Source organism: Drosophila tropicalis, unplaced genomic scaffold (assembly GCF_018151085.1).
Source record: "Drosophila tropicalis isolate 14030-0801.00 unplaced genomic scaffold, ASM1815108v1 contig_1002, whole genome shotgun sequence".
In the NCBI taxonomy this organism is placed as follows: domain Eukaryota; kingdom Metazoa; phylum Arthropoda; class Insecta; order Diptera; family Drosophilidae; genus Drosophila; species Drosophila tropicalis.
In genome coordinates this window covers 2,919,302-2,941,100 of record NW_027172360.1, presented here as the reverse complement: position 1 = coordinate 2,941,100, position 21,799 = coordinate 2,919,302, and the positions used below count along the sequence as shown (strand labels likewise).

The window sequence follows — 21,799 nt, the reverse complement described above, 5'->3', positions numbered from 1 at the left end:
GATGGAACGGTAACTTATTTGAGGCTGGCGCATGCATTGCAGCGCATGTAGCATACTTTTTAGCATGATTATATATTTTTGACAGTTATATAATACAGTCATCATATCATCACAGTAATTTGTGGGTATATTTTGGCGGACGTTTTTTTTTTCATTTTGAAAAAAAACAGTTGGAGATACGCCCACAAAATTTACGGTGCATCATCTCAATAGAGTAACCAACTCAACGCTATAAATTAACACTGCAAAACTTTTCACTAATATTTATTATGTAAAAATCGAATGAAATCAGAATTTATGGTAAAAAAATTTATGTCTCAAATTTTTTGTCGCCACTGTACAGTGGCGGACACGTATTTAAAAGTTTTTTTTTTTTTTAATAGAATAAATAACTTAATGGAATAATAAATTATAATTAGATACTTTTTTTTGCCTATCAATACGGCCAATCTATATTTATTTTGGAAAAATGTCTTAAATATATGCCCCCTAAAAAACAGACCTTCCTCTCTTCAAATGCACCTGTGAAAAAAACGGATTAAACAATGAAGACCATTTACGGTCTATTATCTGAATACAATAACCAACAAGCTAAAGAAATAATAAAATTTCTATTAAATTATTTAGGTGCAGATAAAATCAGAACTAAAGTCAAAAAAAAAAAAAAAGTCTTAAATTCGTGTCCGCCACTATATACGATATAGTCACCCGATAATGATTAAATTTGGAACAGTCTTTAAAAGGCGTATTCAACTCACAAATAATAACGGAATTAATAAAACTAATCAATTATTTTAATCATTTTAATCATTGTAACTAAAGTAAGATCCAACCATTTCGAAAAAACTGCATCGATAGTGGTATTGAATTTTGTGAATATTGCCAGATCGTTGGTGATTTTTAAATTAAATATTTCAAAAAGAAACTGTATCATTGGCTCTGATTTTTTATGGCAAAAGTTGCTTAAATTAGCGAAATTTTATGCATCTTCTTCTTATGTGTTTGAAGTCGAGAGCCTGCTTTACTATATTCTACTAGTACTCTGTGTATGAATAATATAAAATTTAAATATTTTGATTAGCAGAAATTTAGATGAGTGCAATGACCACTAATACCGTTTTGCATTACACACTCAGCAGCAGAAAGATCCGCTACTGCTGTAAGTCGGAAAAGGACGCCCCGAATATTGTTCAACACATCAATATTTGGCGTTACAATGTTTTGTGTATCATTTTGGTTTTAATATATTGCTACATCTGCTGCCCGAACAGTATCACGTTTGAATTGAACGATGAATTTAAATTGTGGTGCATGACATTCTTCATTATTAGCCAGACACATTTCGAAAAGCAGTAAAAAAATGCTCGTTAGAAAAACTGTGTCATCTAAATCAATGTAATCATTTTTTACACTTTGTACGATGAGAGTAAATAACGAGAAACCTTTTTTATTGAGGTTTATTAATATTATTTAATGAGATCCATGATATTCATCACCGCTGAAAATTAGAAACAAGAAATACATATATACTATTTTTGTACATGACCACTGCGGACGATTTTTATGTTGCTCGAAAGTTTTGGTACCTCAGAATCTATTTTTGGGTTGGGCAAAAAGGACTGTACACCTTTTGGTTTGTTGGTCAAATAACTTTCCACCTTATTCAAGCAAGAAATAATAAAAACAGCTGTCATCACAGTGTTTGAAAATGCTAAAAGATCGTGTTGAACAGATTTATCGCATTCGGCACAAAATCGGCAGCGTTGCGGCAGCTCTCTCTCTCTCTCCCTGTCTTTTCTTTTGCTAACACTCTTGACAGCCCCGGGGGGATGAAAACGTTCGGAACTTTTAATGTGTATAACCAAACGGTTGCCAAAGTCCTCACAGTCATTAACAGATATTTTAAATTAAGAAATGCGTTAAAAGTAACGAAGTTATTTACAAATGTCACGGTTTTCGACCGATCGTTCCTATGGGAGCTATATGATATAGTCACCCGATCTTGATTAAATTTGGCACAGTAGTTTATAGGCGTAATGAGATGTATAGTATTAAGTTTCACGATAAACACTGTTTGTGACTTTGGCGTTTGTATGGGAGCTATATGGTATAGTGGTCCGATCCACCTGAATCCGAGATTTAGAACCCCTGCAGTATATACAAGCCTACGTGCAAAATTTCAGCTCTGTAGCTTTTAGGCCCTAGGAGTTTGCGCTCACCCAGACGGACGGATAGACAAACGGACATGGCTATTTAAGCTCGTCTCGACGTGCTGATCATAAATATTTAAATAAAATTTTTGTACGGTCCGCGATTCTTCCTACTATGCGTTGCGCACTTCTTACCAAAATTAATATACAACTAAAACACTCCATACCCTAAGATAGGAGCGACAAGCGATGTAGAGAACTTTACGTTGTATAATGATTTTTTTAATTTTTTATTTGGTTGAAATATGTAAGTTAGAAGTCAATTTTTCTCTTAAGGCTTTCTAAAGAACTATTGTTTAAAAAAGAAGAGACCAGTTGAGGAGAGTAACGATAAAAAGCCATTATCCTCCATTTGGTAGTGTTAGGATTTAAAGGATTAAACTGGCACCAGGATTGAACATTTGTAAGATCAGGTTGTAGCTAAATAATTGTGGTTGAGTAAGTTTGCCATACAGCATACAAAGGCATACGCGAATGAATAATGACTGACAGAAGACCATATGCAGATCAAAAGCAGACACATTGTATGGAAGCAGAATAAGAAAATTTAAAAATACTTTCTGTATATTATATGCTGGATACTCTCGATTCCAAGAAACGAAGAAAGATAAGGTTTAGATAAGAAAATAATGGGGTATGATTATTAGAATCAAAAGAGTCGAACTTTCATCAGTCAATGGACTAAAAATTCGACTTTTTTAACCGATGGAGAATAAATGGATTTGAAAAACTTGCAAACATATCGGTGGGTGGATTGCGTGATAAAAATAATCATGCGATTTTGGAAGTTCAATATGTCTACAGCAAAATGGCATTGTACTTAATCTCGCGCGAACTTCCGCACTGGCTAGACGTCTTTTGAACTTAACCTACACCTAGTTTGTATGTTGGAAACCTGAGCAAGTAATTTTATAATTGTATACCGATAATTTGTAGGATATGTTTCTAAGATACCGTGGACTTAAACGTCGCACACCGTGACTTACTATAGAGACAGATAGCCTATATGATTTAATATAACATCATCCAGCGGACGTTAAAGGGTTTTCACGGACCGAAAGGAGGAATAAGTTGTAAGTTCTTAACCAAAGAAATTGTCAACCATTGTTTTGATTCAAAAACGCCATTGACAGTGCGGGCGGCACTTCAGTTTATCCGATTCGGATTATTTCCGACTTATACTTATTGAAGTATTTTGCTATTCCATAATCCTTCTGTATAAATATCTTTTATAATGCTTGAATAAAGGTTGTCTAATCATTCTTGTAGCAAAATGTGGAAGGGTTTAGACGCCAAGCTATATAAACATCCTTTTCTTAAAGATAACAACACAAAGGTCGCAAAAAATACCACATCCTTTTCTATTTGTGTGATCCTAAAATACTCTTCTTTTTATTCTTCTAGTTCATTTCAATAATTAAGTAATGGTCTAGGACTTTGTTTTATCTTATGTAGCACGGGTGTATTGTATTGTGAATATGCTGGTCCAAAGAACCCCTCAAAAAACTGTTTGCTAGCCGACAGTTATAAGTCCCACCCTGAACAAACTTCTCGATATTTTCAGCCGAAGCCTGGAACCATCAGTATCTGAACTGAAAAAGGGTCAATTTGGATTCGAAAAAAAGGAAGATGGCGGTTAGAAAGATGACCATAGCTTTTTCTGGCCTAAGATTCTCAAAAGCGCTTTTGTGAATTGATGACTAAATAATCATTCCCTGTTTCGAAAACCATTAATAAAAATAGCTAAGACTAGTAGGATATGGACATATGGATGTACGTGAGGAAAGAAGTTTCTGTGTTTTTTATGAAGCATAGCAAGAATAAAGGAGAGAAGGGTGTAAGTAAAGGAGAATTATAAAAACGCTTTCTCTCCGGCTCCGCTCACTCATAAACGGTGCGCATAGAGACGACTACGCCAATTGGATGCAACGAATTTATGCACTAGGTTGGACAACGATTATCTGCACTATGTTAGATTATACTGGTGGTATTCCATTTAATTGATTGATTTGATTTACTTGATTTAGCCCTGTGAGTTTACCATGAAACCTTTTAAGCCAAGGCTTATACAGAATAACTTTAAAATTCCATCAACCCTTCTGCTAAGCTCTCCACTGTAAATACATTTCTGATAAACTTGCTCGACTGGCAAATGCACAACAACACAAAATTGCAAGAAAGATATGCATACACAAATCGCTCTAAGATGGAGTGCTGCGTTCAGCCCTCGGGCATCTATCCAAGCTAAGCCCGGAAAAGAAAATAGTGACAATGCACTAACAAAACCAAATGAACGCGCAGCACCCTTTAGAGGAAATCGGTTAAAAAATCTTACCGATCAAAACCCCTCGACTTGTGCAACCATCGAAAAAGCTAAAGGGGCTACACCGCCACCACACATCCGTGGAACCAACTGCACCGTAGGGTCAAATACCCTTTTTGTAAACCATTTAAACAAGGGAAAAATAAAAGAAATAGCGATTTATCGGTTCCATTACAAGAAATATTTTATTGGACGCGTTGGCCGAGAAATGATTTGAAATTAGATCAGTTGTAAATATCATCCGCAGAAACAAAGTCGCACAGTCGATCTTTTAAATTGAGCTCAAACCAGATAATCAAAGTCAAAAGCAGATTGTTTAAGAATAAACATCGTGTTCATCTAAAGCGGTGTTCATCGACCTTCAGAATACCTTGGTAGCGTTAGAAGAAAAAATAAATGATCAGAAAAATTTGAAGGTTGAGAATGTTACCGTGAGAGGCGAACTACCGGTGTTGCCAAAAATACAGGTACCCACATTTTCTGGAAAACCTAGAGAATGGGACCTGTTTGTAGAATTATTTACGGAGTTAATTGAAAAAAGAGAAGATTTAAGTCTTGCTCTTAAGTTCAATTATTTAAAATCCGCGTTAGCTCATCTATTGTCAGGTTCAGCGGACAATTATAGTGCCGCTTGGGAACTGTTAACCAAGCGGTATGAAAATAATCGGAGGGTATTTTCCGAGCAGTTAAATTGGATCGTTGATTTACCGATGATCAACAATGAATCCGCAAAGAGTGTAAAAGGAGTGATTGATATAATTAATGAGTCAATACACTTACTTAAAATTAAAAAAAAATTTATCCGATGAAGTTGATATAATATTTGCTCAACTTAAACTTCGGAAATTTGATACAGACGCGCCGCAATTATTCGAGAGTGAGATTAGAAAAACAAGGCAGATACAATTGCTATCTGATGTCATGGAATACTTGGAGCAAAGGTATTGCTCGCTAAGTGCCATGAGCAAAGAAGAGAAAAAACCATTAGAAAAAACGTCGGCTGTGGGGTTTAAAGATAGGTTTTCGATCTGCAAAGGCCCCTGGCATAACGCACTTCTGTGCTATAAGTTTAAAGCGCTAACACCTCAAGAAAGGCTGGAAATAGCCAAAAAAGTACAATTGTGTACACGATGCTTGAAGCATTCAAGCAACAAGAGATGCAATAATGAAATGGTCTGCTCAGAGGACACCATACGTTACTCCTTTTGAAGAAAATCAGGAGAGCGTTAATACCTGTGTAACGGCACAACCAAAATTACTGGCCACAGCCCTAATACAAATTAAGAAAATAAATGGAGGGTTTGAAACATTAAGAGCTTTGGTTGATAGTGGTTGTCAGAATACTATATTATCTGAAGAAGCCTCTCAAATATTAAAGTTACGTAAAATTAAACAATATACAAAAATAAGTGGCGTGTCCTTAATAAAAGCGAAAAATCAAAATATAAAGTAAAAATAGATGTGAAGACGCGAAATCCACGGGATAAACATCTTAAGGTTGAGGCAATTGTTTTGCCAAAGTTAATGAAAGCTCTTCCGTTAAATATAGCAAACGTGGATATGTCAAAAACCTGGAAGGGTTGACATGATAACAGGGGTAGACGTATATACCCAAATCTTAAAAGGGGGAGTTAGAAAGATAAATGGCCTACTAGGTCAAAATACTAAATTTGGTTGGATCGTCTCAGGATGCACCGAATCAAAAATGAATAAATCTGTAGTGGCACCAACAATAGATGTTACAGGTTTTAAAAAGCGTTGGGAGAAGAAAAAAGGTAAAGGTGAAAAAAAATATAACACAAGTCCAAACAAACTCAACAACAAAACAAAACAAGAAATAACCTTTTGGGCCCCGGCAAGACCTCACCTTAGAGGTAAGATAAAAGCTGAGGTAAAAGAAATAAGTTTATGGCCCCCGGCAGGACCTCAGTTCGGAGGTAAGTAAAATCTGGGGAAGAAAAAGTATATATCAAAGAGCCAGTACAAAATGAGAATACTCAGATGGCAATGGTTAAATTAAATAATGATTATCTAAGAAATAGTGTCAAAATAAATTCAGGTAACAAATTGTCCGAGGCTGTATTACAAAAAGGGACAACATTTAATCCGAATAACCGCTCAAAATTCAAATACCAGCAAAAGGCACATTGGTTTAAGCCGAGAGGTAAAAGTAGTTGGTCTTTAAAGTCTCCGCCATATAAAAAGGCTAGAAGACAGCACAGTAATACACATCAGGAGTTGGTAGATATCCCGAAACAAAAACTGTTAGGCATCGGGCGATATTAGTAAACCAATTTGGTAAATCATACAAAATAATAGGAAGTCAGCTATAAGAAGGATAACATTGATTTGCTAGAGCTAACTTCTCTCATGTAGCTCGTTACGCTTCTTTAATAACAGTTATCAGTTAATTAACAGGTAATAATATTAATAATAATAATTTGTTTAAAACAACTTAATAAAAATAAAATCCAAAACGTCACATTTGGCGGCCCTATGCAGAATGTTTAAGAATAAACATCATGTTCATCTGAAGCGGCTTCACCAAATCAGATGCACTAAAGAAATTATAATACAACTGTACTTTTGTCACAAACAACTAATCTAGCATATGACTGGAATTACAATCAGCCACACACGTTGTGGAAAAAACACTTGTAATTCTAAACTAACCCAAAAGATCACAACGGCAGTATGTCAAGTGGCCGACGCCGTGCCCAAAACAATAATAATTTTCAACCCCCGAAATCTTGGGTTTTGAGTCTCATTAGAATAATATATTTTAAGAACAATTGTTACCTCCTAGAGCCTAAGAAACCCTACATAAACTGCATACTTTTGTTAATAAAATCAGTTCATATTTTGAATTCAACGAATAAAGATTGGGTATTTTTCCTTCTCTCCGGGAATCCCTATTCACGGATAATAGAACATAATTTACAGTCAATATACGAGTAAAATAGCTCTGCTCCAGTCAAAACGACATTGCTTGATATGAGTCGATTAGCATAGCACACGCATACACACACAGACCCAACGCTACGTAAGCTGTAAGTGTTTGCGTGTCAATGGCAGCATGCATGCATAAGGGGATGGGGAAGAAGAAATGGAAATGATATTTGGAATCTTTTGTCTGTGCATTGACGAATTTAGTTACAGAAAAAGAGTTTGGAACATATAAAAATATTATGGCCAAGGACTGCAAGTGTAAATAAGTACTAATTACTCTACTACTCAAGTTATCGTAGTTACCCATATAAGTAACAGTGGTCTCACAATCACTGTTAAAACACCGTTATAACTCAAGAGTTACATATAGATTCGCCACTCTCTGATTTGATAAGCATCTCACGCTCTGTTTTGCAATTAAGAAAAAGTCAAATTGTTAGAAAAGATGAAAAAAAAATTGTTGGTAATGCAGATAAAGCAGAAAAAACGAAAAATGAAGAAAAGAATAATAGAAATGTGTTTGTGGAGAATATTGTTAAAGAAATTGAAAGAAATGTTTTAGTAGAACATGTTGAGAACAGAATTGTGAGAAATGTGTTGGTAGAAAATTTTAGGAATGAAATGTTAGAAATCAACTTATTAGATAATGCAAAAGAGGAACAAATATACAACATCGGTGAAAACGGTTTTTTTAGGACCTGATTTAAGTTTGTCAAACTGTTAGTAAAATGCTATATTGGCAGAACAGAACGGAAAGTAGAGATTTTAAATGTCAAATGAAAATAAATCTAGAAAATGAAACCCATTAGATGCTCACCTAGAAGGTTTTCATATACGGAAAAGCAAAAATTACAGGTATTGGTAGACGATTATTTAAGGAAGGGATTATACAACCCAGTAATTCAGCAGATGCATTGCCGAAAGTTTTGGTTAAAGACTTTGGTCAAGAGTTAAGAAAATTGCAGAAAAGTATGGGTAAAGATAACTATCTATTACCACTAACAGACAATCTGCTGGATACGAATTTATTAGGATATCTATAAGATAAAAAAATGCACTTAATCACAGAAGAGGGAATATAGGCGGATAAAAACGGCTTAGAATCAATAAAAAACTATTTAGTGCCAGACAACACACAAGCAGTTCACAGCTTTTTAGCTTTGTTTTTTTATTTTAGGAGATTCATTAAAGATTTCTCAATGGAAGCAAAACCATTGCACGGTTTATTAAAAAAGACAGTTTGAATTTAGAAAGCAGTTTAAGAATTAATGTCCAAAAGATAACGTTTTAAAATACTAACGGATTGTAATTCTTCGACTTTGACTTTACATAATGTAGAGTTTAATCCAAGAATTGGAATAAGAATTTCAAGAATAAGCTACAGTTCGTATAGATTTGGTAAACGAGTGCAACATGTAGATGCGTTGAGAAGAAGGTATACAAATATTATGGTCACGGAAGCAAATAGTTCTGAAACAAATTTAGTTATTTGTCAATAAAAAGATTAAAAGATTCAGAGTATCAAAAAATGTTTAGAAAAAAAGGAACACAAACTGTTCGAAATGTGGAATGGTATAGTATACAGAAACTTTTGTATTTTACATACCGGAAGATATGGAAGAGCATGTATTATATCAATATCACGACGAATTAGGAAATATTGGCAGGGACAAAATGATCAATAGGAAGAGAATACTGGTGTATAGATATAAAAGAGAAGAAAATAACATATGTATATAAGAAATGTTTTTTTTTTATCATATTTTTTACTCATTGCGGGTATTTTTCCTCTGCAATCTGTTCTTACCCGGACAATTAGCAGAAAGTATGGTACATTGACTTGTGGAGACATTATCAACATTATCATGTTGTGAAGTTAGAGATGTGTGGTGGTAATGTTTAACGTCAGGTCCTATACAAACCGTTCGCATTTCATATGACAACATGGAGATTTACCTGCATTGAGTGAGCAATTGCGTCAGGACTGACATTTGAGCTATCAGCTCTTCATTACAGCTTCTAGCTTGTTTAATCTCACATGCTTCTGGCCTACGACGGTGGGAGCTGAGTGTTGGCTGCAGCGATGGTTGCTGCTGGATAGACTGTTGGTTGCCTCCAACCACAATGGCGAACATAATGCCAGGCACAATAGGGAGTCCTGTGTAGGCCGGGCGTGCATCAGGCTGCGGGTTGAGCCTTTTCCTGGGCTGTTGGCGTTCCTTGCCCTTTTGATAGACTTTGCAGCCTTTGTGGAAAGCAGTGTGGCTACCGCCACAGTTGGCGCAACAATAGGCATCTTCCTTGGGCATCGGGCACTAGACTGAATCATGTTCAGAGCCACATTTAACATATGCAACACTGAGATTGCAGACTTCTTTGCTATGACCGAATCACACTTAAGCACGTCCTTCAATATCTGAGGCGGTTTTATTGCCACGATGCAGTTGCAAAGCCGCTTGATGGCGAATGCTTCTATGTTGTTGCTCGCCGGCTCAAGGTTGACACAAACATTGCCATTGGCCGATTAGTATTGCGACTGGTGCCATTTTTCGGAGCGAAATTAATAGTTTGCTGGGCCGGCAGATATACTGCCTTCAGAAGATAAATGACATTTTGGTAAAGGTTTTTATTTTCTATTTGATTTTGTCTTTGATTCGGACATATGCTTGCTATAAGCGGATCTGATGAGTCCATTGCTCTATAAAAAACATCAGCCATGGTGTTTAGTCGGAATTAGGAATTGAAAAAAAAGGACTTTAAATATTCTCTAAGTATTCACCAGTCCAATAAAGAAAAAGAGGTGGAAACCCAATGTCGTTCAGTTTAGAAAGTAATAGAGTATGGTTAACAGAATCAATGGCTTTACTGAAGTCAGTGTATATGACATCAGTTTGTTTAGCATTTTTGAACCGCTTGATTATTATAGAGGTAAATTCTAACCGGTTAGCGGTTGTAGATCTACGTTTCACAAACCCATGTTGGGATGGCAAAATAATACAGCTGCGAAAATGTTGGAATTGAGAAGTTATAATTTACTCAAAATCTTTTGGAATAGCGGACAATTTATAGATACCCCTATAGTTACAGGCTTTGGACTTTTTGCCATTTTTATGCAGAGGAATGATATACGACTCTTTCCAAAAGGATGGAAAAGAGGAAAGTTGGACAGACTGTTGAAACAATTTTAAAATTGTCTTAAAATGGGTTAACATTATGCGTTTGCACGGAACCTGAGTACACATCCAGGTAGACCATCAGGCCCCGGAGAATAAAGGTTTAACTACTTAAAGTTCGCTAAAAAAAATAACGAAAAAGAAAGAAGAAAGAAAATGCAATTAGCCTTTTTTAAATGATAAGGATACGGACTTGCTCGATATTGCTCGCAAACATATCGGCAATTGTCTGCTCAGTGCTAGCATTTTTATTTTGAAAAGACAAACAAGATGGGAGCACAAAGGTCTTATGTTTAGAGTCAACAAAATTATAAAATTGTTTAGGGTCAGAAGAGAACCGAAGCTTACACCGCTGAAGATAACTCGTATAGCATTGTGTATTAAGCATCATGAATTTTGAACGAGTGACTGTATACAGAGCATAATCTGATAAACGACGTGTTTTTTGAAACTTCTTATAATATCGTGTCTTCACATTTTTCAAATTGAATAACTCACGAGAGAACCAGGGAGGTTTGTTAAGCCGCTCCAGCCTACCAAGAGGCACACAAATATCAAAGAGTGAATTCAGAGTATCATAGAAAAAACGAACAGCTGAGTTCATATCTCTACAATTGTACAGACAAGACCAATCGGTAGTAGTAATGTTTTCATTAGGGCTGGTAAAGTCAGTCTTACGAAAGCACCTAGTTAGAGGTAACTCATTTGAACCAAGTAATGGTGATAGCAAAGGCAGATCAATGTTTAAATTTAATGTAGGATGGAATTTGTCTGCGGGGAGAACCGGTTCGATTCTAGAAACATCGCAATAAGAAGAATCCAATACAAAAAAAATATCTAACGATTTTGCACTAGAATTTAAGACAAGATTGACTTGGGATAAGGATAAGCCAAGAAGGCCATCAACATGGTAGATTCATCTGTTGGTGACAATGCTAAAGTAGGTAAATTGAAATTACCTAAAACTATGAGCATGTCTTGACTGGAAACTAAAGAGGAGACAGCCTGAATTACCTGACGATGGTGGAATAAAGAAACTGATTTAAAATTTACGTTAACACCGACAAACCCAGTCTCCTGGGTATTAAAAAATTGAATTGTTTCAGATGATAAAACAGCTATGAACGCAATGAATATAGAAAAGTTTGTGGAAAAAAACGATGCATCAGCAATATCAGGTTTTAGCCACGTCTCTGTAAAAGCTAGAATGTTGTGTTTAAAAGAAAGACTATCTACATAGAGATTGAGAAGTTTAGATTTCAGTCCTCTAACGTTTTGGTAACCCAGGTTAAGGGAAGAAGTTAGTTTTTTGACACACCAGCAGATGCTGATGTGGCAGGAACAGTGTTAGTTGTTGTCGTTGGCAGCCGAATCAGTTGCCGATATTTCTTTCTTACAGAATATTCCTTAACAATTATATGTTTCGGCCAAAAATCTTCCCGACATATAATGTCGACGACGGATGTTTAATTTTAAAGCAATTTTAAAACGTTAAGAGTATCGAATTTATTGACAAAAGTCACTGTTTTCGACCGATCGTTCGTATGGGAGCTATGTGATATAGTCACCCGATCTTGTTCAAGTTTGGCACCGTCGTGTAATAAGCCCACTAATATTAAATTTTACAACAATAACTTTGCCGATTTTATGGGAGCTACATATATGGTTTAGTAGTCCGATCCAGCTTAATCTAAGATATACGACCATGTATGTATATACAAGCTCACATGCAAAATTTCAGCTCTGTAGCTCTTACGGTCTAGAAAAACAAAACAAAACAACAACACCGCTAATGCAAGAATTGTTGTTGGCTTTTAGTTTGTGTATATTTAAGCAAAAGCACAAAAGCGACTGCGAGAATTCGCGAAATGAAAATAAAATTCGTATGCTGAAATTTTAGTTAAACCGATAATGAGTTTAAAAGTTATAGATAAGTTTTTAATTGCAAGAAAAAAATAAAATTTGATAAGCGCAAATAAAAACACGTCCGTCCTCTGCAACGATTGAAAGGTTAATTTGAGAGGATATGCTAATCAAAATCAAATGGAAATTGTGTATAAGGGCTGGATTAAAGTTTGTTATAGGTAAAAACAATTGGGTATTAGAGAAGGCTCTTCTGGCTGTGTTTTCGTCATTACTATTGCCCCTACCGTTTTGCATGGGCATGTTTATATGAAGACCCATTTGTTTCCACATCATTTCCTAAATATTCTTTTTTTGAGACATTACTTTCATTTTGTCAGCCTTCTTAATATGCCATTTTCGAATTTTAAGCCTATATGACACATTTAACACGAATTCAAAAAAAATGAATCCAGGCATGCAATGGACTCGCGCCGTACTACAAAGTTATCTGATTATAAATCTGTGGTTTCCCCTTTTGGATTTACACCTTGTCATGAATAAGAATCATTTGTGTGACATATTTTGTGACAATTTCCTTATTCCCTTTTTATCGATTTTAATACACAAACTTCTTTTTTCAATTCAATTTCAAATGTCGCCAGAACCTAACAGACTGTGGAGCTGTGTTATTCCAGATGATTCGAGCAGACAAAAAGTGAAAGATCAAGGGATGCGGGTTCATCCAAATGAAACTTTTGCTTATCAAAGCCTGCTGCAACTTATAAATTTATACAAAAAGGGACAAAAAGGGGCAAAGAGTAAAGTAGTAATTTAGAATATATAAACATTAAACTTGAACATACCGTTTTTAGTTGCGCGCTGAAGCGCGCTAAGAACAAGTAATTTACTACGAAACACGGCTACACCAGTAAAAAGACACCAATAACCATTGCACATACACAGCTAAATATTCGTTCGATATTGAAAATGGCATATCGTTAATTCATGCTTGAATTGAATCAGCTGACTTTAGTTGCGCGCCATATTTAAATGACTAATTTGAAAATTTCTTAAAACATTTTTCTAATAGATCTACAATCAAAAAATAATTAAATTTTGAGTTATGGAAAAAAAAAACTTTATGCCAAAATATCGGACTTTTTGACTATAGTGCAGTGGTGTCACAACCACAGTTCAAGCACCGTTATAATTCTTGATGTAGATTCCTGACTCTCTGATTTGATAAAGCATCTCTAGCTCTGACTTGCAAGCGAATATGCTCTCTCTTGTTGAATATTTAACTCTCTGACGACTCTGTCTGCAAGCAGAAAAAGAATTAAGCCAAGAACAATACAATAGTAAAATAAACATAGTGTTTGTTCTACCATACAACCAAAACAATTGAGTTACCTCGGTTTTGGTAAAGTACGGGGCAATTGGAGACTCCGTGACGTAGAGAGGGCATCCGTGTTTGCCATTCATTTGAAAATGGTTTTCCAGCCACATCCAACATCAAACTCGTTGTAAGTTTAAAGCGGCAAGTCCACATTCGAGCACACTTACGAGTAGTAAGTACTCGGAACTCCAATCGGATGAGATCCCTGCAGTTATGAAAAACCATTTAAGGCCTAAAAAGCTTCTGGCCATGACTCATTTACACCGAAAATGATCAAAGAACTCGCTATTATCGCTAATTACAATACAATATAAAAGGCCAGTTAGTTTGCTGTCATGTCTTTCGAAGCTTTTTGAAAAGGACCTGCAGATCCGACTAAACTCATTTCTGGCATCGGAACACAATCAATGAATAAAAGAATACTGTGCGGCTGTTGTGTTTCTTTCGGCCTTTCCATTGGTTTGTTGTCTACCTACTTGCAAGCATTCTGATCGTTTGATGATCAGTAAAGAGCAATATCTTGTTGGCTCTGCGATAATCTTATTCACTTAAAATGTGCTGGCCTCAATGGCCGCGACTACGACAAATTTTCTGGTTTGTCTGTGTCTAAGCCTGAGCTTGGCTTAATGCATCTTGTGCCAGCCAGCAGCTTGATTTTAGCCGTATGTATAGGGATCTTCGTTTAAAGTTTCTTTCTTTAAACAAACTGGCCAAACAGCTGTCAAACGAGTGTGACTCTAGCGTTCAATTATTGTCGCAATTCAAGTTTGTTCCACCTTCTGAGAAATTGCACAAGAAATGTACCCTTGAGTTGCCTCGTAAGCAGTCGCCAGCTCTATCTCTTACTTCCTCTCCGATTTTACTTTCGCCTACACCATCTTCTTGTCCCTCTTTATGCTCTTCTTTTCAGATTGAAGTACCCATTACAAGCCATGGTGTAACTCAATCTATCCCTCAGGGGGACCTTGGATCAATCACAGGATCATACTGGCTCTCAATCACTTGCGGATCCCAATGCTCCTCCGCCTCCACTAACTGTAGTGCCTCATCGCAAACAATTATTTATTTCTAGGCTTGCTCCAGATACTTCTGAGTCGTCTGTGGCAGCTTACATTGGTAATATTTGCCCTGCTAAGGTTTTAATTCAAAAGTTTAAGTTTTCTAGGCCTCGCGAAATCTCCTCTTTTAAAATTACAGTACCAAATGAGTACTTCTCAGCTTTGGTTGCCCCTAATTTTTGGCCAGAGGGCCTAGTTGTACACGAGTTCGCGCCCAATAAGCGCTCTCGTCAATTGCCTGTCCACCTTCCTAATTTATCTTCTGCTTCAAAAAACTAATAACTTCTAGTCTTTGCATTCATTATCAAAATGTAAGAGGACTTCTTACCAAGCTCTCGAACCTGTTCTGTGATAGCCAAACCTTTTCGGCTGACATATTAGCTTTCTCTGAAACTTGGCTTAACTCCTCTGTTTTGGATAATGAAATTCTTTCTAATAACTTTATTTCTTATAGGCTTGATCCTGTTGGTCATCGTGGCGGTGGAGTACTCATTGCTATCAACTCGAATCTGTCTTCAAGTGTGGTGCCGATTGATCTCCCCTTAGGTGTTGAGTTTATTTGCGTCGAAGTTACATGTTCTAACTTTAGCCTATATATCTCTTGTTCATATATTCCTCCAGCTTCTGATATCATGATCTACGTGCACCATGCTGATGCTTTACGAACTATTTTTGGTCGTCTTAAAGATCGTGATTTTCTTATAGTTTTAGGTGAATTTAACTTGCCTAATATTTCTTGGCTTGTTGATGATAATCTATCTTTTTTAATTCCTTCAACTCAACATGTTTTTCTTGATAGCTTACTTGAATGTCCACTATATCAGTTGAATTCTTTCCTTAACTCTTCTAAAAGAATCCTTGATCTTGTTTTTGTCTCGAATCCCACTGTTAGTGCTGTATCACAAACACAGCCACAAGTGAAACCTGAAGATCCTTATCACCCTACCATTGAAGTTACTATTTCTTACAATTCCGTTACTAAATTATTTAATAACATCTTAAATTCTCGTCGTAGATGTTTTCGTAAAACAAATTTCAATCTTCTTAACAGCCTTATTTTCTCTTTTGATTGGTCATTTCTATTTGAGTGCTGCGATATAGATTGTGCAGTGAAGTTTTTCTACTCTGCTCTTAATTCTCTAATTGATAAATGCGTTCCTTATGTGAATGTCTCTACCGTGTCCAGCTCGCCAGTCTGGTTCACACGTAGGCTCTCTAATCTTCGTAACATTAAATCGAGATATTTTAAAAGATTTAAAAAAACTGGTTCGCGACTTGACTATGCAAACTATTGTATAGCCAAATTCAATTTTGTCTTTTAAATACTCATGCTACAACAATTATCTCGTTCGCTGTAAGGTTGAATTTTATAAGAACCCCAAAAGATTTTACAACTTTGTCAATTCCAAAAGACGCTCCAATATACTACCTTCTACCTTCAGACTTAACGACCAGACTGCTAATAATGTTTCAGATATTGCAGATCTGTTTGCTAAATTCTTTCAGTCGACTCATTCTACTACTGTTTCGGATGATTTGCCTTTGGCCTTGGCTCATTCACGCATGCTCATGTTTGCGGATGACGTCAAGATTTGTTATTCCTATAATGATCCTTCTTTCCAAAAGTACTTGCAATCAGATCTCGATGCCTTCTGGTATTGGTGCCACGTTAATAAATTACACCTTAATGCCTCTAAGTGTTATTTTATGAGTTTCAGTCGTTTGTCTCCGCTCCTAGCTCATTACTCTATTAAGTCTGTTCTGTTAAATTGTGTACCATCATTCAAAGGCTCGGGCGTTATGTTTGACCCTAAACTTTTATTTATATTTCTTCAATTGTCAATAGAGCATGCAGCCTTCTTGGCTTCATTAAACGTTGAGCCAAAGAATTTGATGATCCCTACGTAACAAAGGTGTTATACACTTCGTTAGTTCGCCCTACTCTAGAATATAACTTGCCAGTGTGGAACCCTCAATATGATGTTCACCAGCGTAGTATTGAATCGGTACAGAAGCAATTCCTTAAGTTTGCGCTACGCGGTCTAAATTGGGACCCGGGTCTTCGCCTACCTTCTTATTCTGACAGACTTCTTCTTATTAATCTTCCTTCACTTTATAACCGTAGGCTTGTTTTTGGCATTCTCTTTCTCCATAAACTCGACAACGGCGAAGTCATTTTTAACAATTTACTAGATACAATATATTTTTGTGTTCCCTCACGTCGGACCAGAAACTTTTTTCCTATTCACCTTAGTAAATGTCTGACTAACTACTCTCTTCACGAATTTTTTCGTGTTCTTTGCAATCTTTTAACAACATTTCTAACCCTATCTCTTCTTGTCTTTCTATCACTTCTCTTCTCGCTATACTTTTTAATCATCTACAGCGAAACCAATGAAAATATTCTGGACTTGGATTGGCTGCAACTTATAGGGATGAGTTTGGTCAGGGACCACATTGGCTGTGAATCGGCGCATAGCTGACACCTTGTGCAAATAAAACACCTCCACCGAGTTGAGGATGTTCAGTTAAGCGGACGTTGACGATACTATGTCACCAGGACAAAGCCTCCCACCCGACTGACCGAGGGGTGCAGCCGTAAAACGCACGGCACGAATCGCTTGAACAAATACACAATAGAAAAAACAGACAAACAAATAATACTATAGCTATTTATTAACTAAATGGGATAGGACAGATGTTTTAAGTATATTAATAGAAAACTCTGAGCCGATTACCGGGAATAGAAGGCAGGGGACCCTAAAAGGTTCATGCATGGCACAATTAGAAGAACAACGACCAAGGGATAAAGGTATCAAAGGATGTCTACTCCGTCTACATGGTACCGACAGATTTACCTGAGCTAATAGCTCAGGCGAGTCGATATCACCAATTAGGAGCTTGTGCATAAAAATAACACCAAGCGTAATTCTACGGTTAGTTAGGGACGGAAGGTTAATCAAGAGAAGTCTACTAGAATACGAAGGCAAATTGACATTGCGATCCCAGCTTAAGCCACGAAAAGCAAATAGCAAGAACTGCTTTTGAACGGATTCAAGTCTAATCTGGTGCGACTCATATTGAGGTGACCAAATGCAAGATCCATACTCTAAAATAGGACGGACAAGCGAAGTAAAAAGAACTGTAGTTGTATAGGGGTCTTCAAATTCTTTTGACCATCTTTTAATGAAACCCAGAACACTCATGGCCTTTGTGACTGTGGTGGAAATATAGGTGTTAAAATTTAACTTATGGTCCATAAGTACGCCCAAATCATTCATATAATTTAGGCGTTCTAAAGGACTATTGTTTAGAAAATAAGTGACCAGTTAAGGAGAGATACGGAAAAAAGTCATCACCTTACATTTGGTAGTGTTTAGATATAGTAGATTAAACTGGCACCAGGATTGAAAGTTTTTAAGATCAGCTTGTAGCCGAATAAATGAATCTGTATCATTATAAGTAAGACAAAGCTTGACATCGTCAGCATACATAAGCACGCGCGAATGAGCAATGACTGATGGAAGATCGTTAATGAATAATGTGAAAAGCAGAGGGCCAAGATGACTACCTTGAGGTACAGCAGAAGTCACAGGAATGGAATTGGAAAAAAAAGACTTAAAAAGTACCTTCTGTTTTCTATTTGTTAAATATTCTCGAACCCAAGAAAGTAAAAGAGGTGGAAACCCAATGTCGTTCAGTTTAGAAAGTAATAGAGGATGATTAACAGAATCAAAGGCTTTGCTAAAGTCAGTGTATATGTCGTCAGTTTCTTTAGCATTTTTGAACCCCTTAATAATTATAGAGGTAAAATCTAAAAGGTAGGTGGTTGTAGACCTACGTTTCACAAAGCCATGTTGGGATGGAGAAATAATAGAGCTGCAAAAATGTTGCAATTGAGATGTTCTAATTTTCTCAAAAGTTTTCGGAAAAGCGGACAATTTTGAAATACCCCTGTAGTTAGAGGCTTCTGAGTTTTTGCCATTTTTATGCAGAGGAATGATATATATAAAGAAGAGGAAGATTCGACAGACAATTGAAACAATTTTAAAATGGATTTACATAATGCGTTTGCACAGAACCTAAGTACACATCCAGGTAGACCATCTGGCCCCGGAGAATAGACAGGTTTAACTACTTTAAGTTCGCTAAGAAGATAACTTTCACCAATCACTGGATTGAAAATGCAATTAGCCTTTTTTAAATGATAAGGATAAACACTTCCTCAATATTCCGTTGAGGAATAAGGTGTTTTGAAAAAACTCGCAAACATATTGGCAATTGCCTGATCGGTGCTCGCTTTATTATTTTGAAAAAACAAACAAGATGGGTGCACAGAGTTCATACGTTTAGAATTACCAAAATTATAAAATTGTTTAGGGTCAGAAGAGAACCGAAGCTTACACCGCTGAAGATAATTCTTATAGCATTGTGTATTAAGCATCATGAATTTTGAACGAGCGACTGTTTACAGAGCGTAATCTGATGAACGACGTGTTTTTTGAAACTTCTTATAACTTCACATTTTTCAAATTGGATAACTCACGAGAGAACCAGGGAGGTTTGTTAAGCCGCTCCAGCCTACCAAGAGGCACACAACATAGAGGGCAGCAACATGATAGATTCATTGCTATACATTAGGAGTGCTGTACATTAGGAGTGGACGGTGCATGAGACCGGTCGGGGACCATAAGAGACGCTGGCGGATCTACAGATATAGAAACACCCCAGGGACTGGTCCGTTTACGTTTCGGACACTCATTCATAAGCAAAAAAATACTAAACTGAGTCTCCACCGCAGTAAACTCCGCTAAAAGCATAGAATGACTTTGGCGTTTGTATGGGAGCTATATGATATAGTGGTCCGATCCGGCTGAATCGAGATATACAACCCCTGCAGTATATACAAGTCTACGTGCAAAATTTCAGCTCTGTAGCTCTTACGGTCTAGGAGGAGTTTGCGTTGATCCAGACGGACGGACGGACATGGCTATTTGAACTCGTCTCGTCATGCTGATCAAGAATATATGTATATACTTTGTATGGTCGGAGATGCTTCGTTCTATGCGTTGCACACTTCTGACCAAAATTAATATACCCTTTTTGCAAGGGTATAAAAATTGCAAAGGTAAAAAATCTGTGTATAAGAATATACTGACCAGTACTGACACTAGGGTTAATGTGCAGAGTAAGCCATCACAACTAAAAAAAAATTAATAAGCAAGAATATACAAAAACAAAAAACACGTATCACAGAGTCGCGGGTAGGCAAAAGACGAGAGCGCAAATCAAAAAAGAATAGGAAAGAGCGGGAGAGCGCGTCAAATTGAACACATGCAACAACAATTTGTACGCAAGAGCGCGAGAGCTAATTACAACGGTAAAGACAAAAGGAAAGAAATAAGCAAAACAACAACACCGCTTATGCAAGTATTGTTGTTAGTTTTGATTTATGTATATTTAGTTTAAACAAAAGCGACTGCAAGAATTCGCGAAATGAAAATAAAATTCGGATGCAGAAATTATTATAAGGCCGATAATGAGATTAAAAGTTATAAAAATGTATTTAATCGCGAGAAAAAAATAAAATTTGATAAGCGCAAAAAAAACATGTCCGTCCTCTGCAACGAGTGAAAGTTTTTTTTAGTTATGTACAAAGCTAAGTTACCTTCTTTATTTACATATTTACCATCTGTCTTTAGCATAAGCTTTTTCGTCGACTGCTGTGTTAATTGAGGTAAATAAATAAATAAACAAATAAAAAAAAAAAAAAAAGTCAGTGAACTCAGCCCGTTCCTCTATCTGCTGTACACTGCAAACATTTAACATTTTCGCTTAACAGAAGAAACTCTCAAGCTTGTAAGGGTGCGCTGTTTCAAACATTAAATTATATAAATCTGCTAGCTAGACGAATACATTTTGCATACACTATTTCTACGGCGAATTGACCTTGAGCTTTTTTTTTTTTTGGAACCAAGCTTTCACGATCCACATAGAAAAGCTCATGCAAGATAAGGGCCCAAAAATTGAGCTTGAAGGGTGTGCGGAGAGTCTAGCATGGGCTGAGCTAGAGTGCAGTTGTGCGAATAAGAGGAGGGAGAACGCGAAAAAACCGCAAGTGCAAGCAATGCACGTGGTGTGACGTAACACTCCGGTACCCTCGTGGACATAACATAAGTCCACGCCTCTATGTTTTTCGAGTTCTAATTCTAATTAAGGAACGAAAATAAAACGCCACTGCCAGCGCTGTCTTGCCTCCGTTAAATGCAAGCGCGTACCCATTGTGTTAGCCACCATAAGGCCAGAAGACGACCCCATCCATGGTTTCATGTCGGACTTTTGGGGACTACGACCAAATAAATGTCGACCCGGTCCATGAACTGACCATCGGAAAATTGTTGGAGGGCGATTTGGTCATAAGTGCGCACACCTATTGCTGTGTGGGGCGTAGCCAGCCAGCCTAATTCCTAGGTGAACCCTCGCAACAAAGACTGGAGATTACTGCTGGGAAGACGTTGCAGCAGATTCAAAAACAGCCGTTTTTCTTTTTCTTTAAGTATCGTACAAACATGTGTTCAAATTTATAAGCATAAATTTGTAATGAAATTTCTATATAGTAGGTTCAGAAAATCATAACATTGGTAACGAGAAGCAAGTTATATTTTGGTACCCTTCTTAATAATTTTAACAGCCTCTAGTGCTCCACCCATCATCAGGCCTGCTGACTGGATTGGACTCTACAACCTGTAAGTAATCCATAGCCGCATAAAGTCTATTGGCGAAATATAACCGCTTGCCGCGACCACAGAGTTAGTTGGTTTTTATACCCTTGCAAAAAGGGTATA

At 36.7% G+C, this 21,799-nt stretch overlaps 1 protein-coding gene across 3 annotated transcripts in view; it reads right to left on the bottom strand.

Moving 5' to 3' along the window:
• rho-5 (rhomboid-5) overlaps positions 1 to 21,799 on the bottom strand; it is a 289,374-nt gene that overhangs the window by 230,857 nt on the left and 36,718 nt on the right. The gene's annotated exons all lie outside the window — the stretch shown is intronic.